The following is a 4,180-nucleotide window of genomic DNA, read 5'->3' as shown; positions in this document are numbered from 1 at the left end:
TAGGTTTTCGGAAGAAGTACAACTGAAAAAGAGGAGGAAGAGGAGAGGCGGTACCAACAGTTGGCGACAGGAGCTTCGTCAGGGTTACACGCTCCCAGGTATGACCCCATTAGTTGTGAACATTTCGTCATGATCCCTCAGCATAGCGGAACTATCGGTGTTACAGAAAGGCCTGTCTTTCTGCCCGTCTTACAAGTGTAATGCATTTGGTTTAGAGATGGATTTACAAAGGTTTTTCAGATCTATTAGACTCAAGGCTCACTTTTCTCAGGAGTTTATTCCCAATACCACTACACCTATCATTAATCCAGTCAGCATCACAGCGGCTAGCCTAGGATTAAAGAATAAAAGTACTTATCGACCCCCCCCAGAACTACCATGCTGCAGAAACTTTCATCGATTTTATTAAACAATCCCCTCACTCTCCATACTAGTAATAGCCTTGGTCCATGGCATTTATGCCTTTATTTTTATCCCCACAGCTTACAGAACCTAATAGGCTACTGCTTTAATATACCCACTTCTGCTAACTGGTAGGTTCCTTTCTATAAGATTTCAGGATCTGCCACCATTCCCTCTCCTAATCCTCCTCCCCTTCCCATCCTTTTTTTCCCATGTTGTACTCCCTTTAAGCACTTTTTCGTGACTAATTGGTTTGATTTGATCATGTTTGGTCACATCTGTATTATTTATACATGTCTATATGATACTTACTGCCATTTTTATTTTTGTAGTACACCGATGAAGGTCTAATGTGACCGAAACGTCTGTTGTTTATTTTTCTGCACTACTTTATTAAAAACTATAAAAGAACCCATGAGTCTTCTGAGTGCCAGGTTACTTCTCTACATGACTACGGGCTTGTAACCCTACCTGGGCACCACCATCACCTCAGGAGTGGGGTAGTTTTCATCTATTCAGATCAGTGAGTTGACGCTATATGCCACTGCTTATACAGAGATCCGTGTCACATCCCTCAGACACATCTCGCCCCACGTACATCGGTGGCAGAATATTATGGGCACCACATGGTCCTCCATACAGTATTATGGACACCATATATTGCTTCATTCAGTATAATGGACTCCATATATTGCTCCATAAAGTAAAATGAGCCTCATATATTGCTCCATAAATAGTGGGCCCAATATATTGCTCGATAAAGAATAGGCCCCATATAATGCTCCATAGATAATGGGCCCTATATAATACTCCATACATACATAAAAAAAAAAAAATCAAATACTCACCGCTCCTTGCTGGAAGCAGGCCTGTCTCATCAGCGTCTTCCGACTCTCTGCACTGGGACTGATCAGCAGAGGGCGCTCTGTAGTGACGTCCTCGCGCCGTCTGCCCTGAGATGTCACAGAGTAAGAAGACGCAGAAGACAGAGGAGCAGCAGAGGAACAGGGAGAAGTAAGTATTGCAAACAGTTTAAAGCACTGAGGAAGACCCAGTGCAAGTGCCCATTCGCTGGCATCAGGCCCCGCCGACTCATGGGCCCCATAGCGCGCTGGTGTCCCAGAGGGTGAGTGGGCCCCCTGCTCGCTCAGGGCCCAGGCACTTGCCCGGGTGGTGATGCCGGCCCTGGGTACAACACATACGGCACCCGTTTTTAACTGATCTGCTGCAATGATTATGTAGGAAACTGTATTCATTTACAATCATCCACAGAGTGAGAGAAAACAGCTACAACATTACTGAATAAAAAGAAACCCTGCAAGTATAAGAAAATGATTTTATTAAAAATATTTTGCATATCAATCCAGTTTGAAAAAAAATAACTTATTAAGCATTTTTTGCAATGTAGCAGTCCACATCTGACAGACTCCTGTAACTCTGGACACAGTATAATAGTGTGGCCGCTGTTCTCTAGCAGGACCCTCTAATGATAGAAGCAGGACGGCATACTGGATCTCGCACAACGCTACCTGCATGCCATCTGATTTGCTAAGTGCTCCAGCCTTATAAATATCACTATGTATACAATATACTCCGAAAAGATGTCAGGGATTACTGTGAAGTAAAAATATTGTCGCCCCCATTGAGCAGGAATGATTAGAGATGGACAAGCTCCAGTTGGCAGACAGTCAGTGATGGCGGAGAGCTGATCATCTTTACTCGCTGCTCATTAGGAAAGTGGTCGCTTTCTGAAACCATTTGACTCTGAACTCGGCGTCAGACGGCATTATGTAAGAGGCCAATGTCTGAGTGGTTTTTGTGTCCGTTTGTCCTTCCTCTGTTCTTTCTGCCAAAAGATCCTCACCCATAACCCAAGGACTAAAATAAAGTTGAATTGTTACTAATATTATTTTTTTAAATTTAGCACATGAATTGAATTTCATAAATTAAAAGAAAACTTTCCCTCCGATGTCCACAAAACTGAGCGCCACTACATAAGCCACAAATAGTCTCCCCTCTCTCTCCCAGTCTGTGCAGCGTACGGGAACCATTTAAATGGGTGCAGGGCCGATTTTAGATAAAGTGGGTCCCTGGGGAAAAGTTTAAAGTGGGGTCCCAAATGCTGACATACAGCACCACACAAACATTTAGCTTGTATTTACATGCGCTGAGATCAGGCCGCTAAACGAGCGCAATCCACAATACTGAAGCCGTTCGACGCTGGTTTCCCGACCTCTTTACACCAGCTGAGGAAGAATGATGGATACAGAACAATCACTAATAGATCAATCTGTCCCCATACAGCATCATGTTATCCACCGGCCGATGTGCTGCTGAGAACAAGGATTTTTGTTCTGGCATAAACAATCCAATTACTCGATGAATAGGCAGCATTTTGCTTGTTTAGTATAATACATGCCATAGTCCTCCATATTTTATAATGTGCCCCACAGCCCCCCATATTGTATAATGAGGCCCATAGTCCTCCATATAGTATAATACACTCCCGAAAGCCCTCCATATAGTATAATGCACTCCCCATAGCCCTCCATATTGTATAATGTGCCCCACAGCCCTCCATATTGTATAATGTGGCCCATATTCCTCCAAATAGTATAATATATTCCCCATAGCCTTCTATATAGTATAATGCACCTCATAGCCCTCCATATAGTATAATATACTCTCCACAGTCCTCCATATAGTATAATGCACGCCCCATAATCTTTCATATTGTACAATGTGCCCCACAGCACTCCATATTGTATAATGTGGCCCATATTACTCAATATAGCATAATATATTCCCCATAGCCTTCTATATAGTATAATGCACCTCATAGCCCTCCATATAGTATAATATACTCTCCATAGTCCTCCATATAGTATAATGCACGCCCCATAGTCTTTCATATTGTACAATGTGCCCCACAGCCCTTCATATTGTATAATGTGGCCCATATTACTCAATATAGTATAATATATTCCCCATAGCCTTCTATATAGTATAATGCACCTCATAGTCCTCCATATAGTATAATACACTGCCCCATAGCCCTCCATATAGTATCATACACTGCCCCATAGCCCTCCATATAGTATCATACACTGCCCCATAGCCCTCCATATAGTATCATACACTGCCCCATAGCCCTCCATATAGTATCATACACTGCCCCATAGCCCTCCATATAGTATCATACACTGCCCCATAGCCCTCCATATAGTATCATACACTGCCCCATAGCCCTCCATATAGTGTCATACACTGCCCCATAGCCCTCCATATAGTATCATACACTGCCCCATAGCCCTCCATATAGTATCATACACTGCCCCATAGCCCTCCATATAGTATAATAGACTGCCTCATAGCCCTCCATATAGTATAATACACTGCCTCATAGCCCTCCATATAGTATAATACACTGCCCCATAGCCCTCCATATAGTATAATACACTCCCTATAGTATAATACACTCCCTATAGTATAATGCACTCCCAAAAGTCTTCAATATTGTATAATGTGCCCCACAGAGCTCCATATTGTATAATATGGCTCATATTCCTCCAAATAGTATAATTCACTCCCCATAGCCCTCCACATAGTATAATGCACCTCATAGTCCTCCATATAGTATAATACACTCCGCATAGCCCTCCATATAGTATAATGCACTCCCCATAGTCCTCCATAAAGTATAATACACTCCCCATAGCCCTCCATATAGTATAATATACTCCCCGTAGTCCTCCATATAGTATAATGCACTCCCCAT

The sequence above is a fragment of the Phyllobates terribilis genome, unplaced genomic scaffold (genome assembly GCF_046119375.1).
Source record: "Phyllobates terribilis strain yellow unplaced genomic scaffold, ASM4611937v1 Scaffold_34__1_contigs__length_13252353, whole genome shotgun sequence".
In the NCBI taxonomy this organism is placed as follows: domain Eukaryota; kingdom Metazoa; phylum Chordata; class Amphibia; order Anura; family Dendrobatidae; genus Phyllobates; species Phyllobates terribilis.
Note: the sequence above shows the minus strand (reverse complement) of the source record.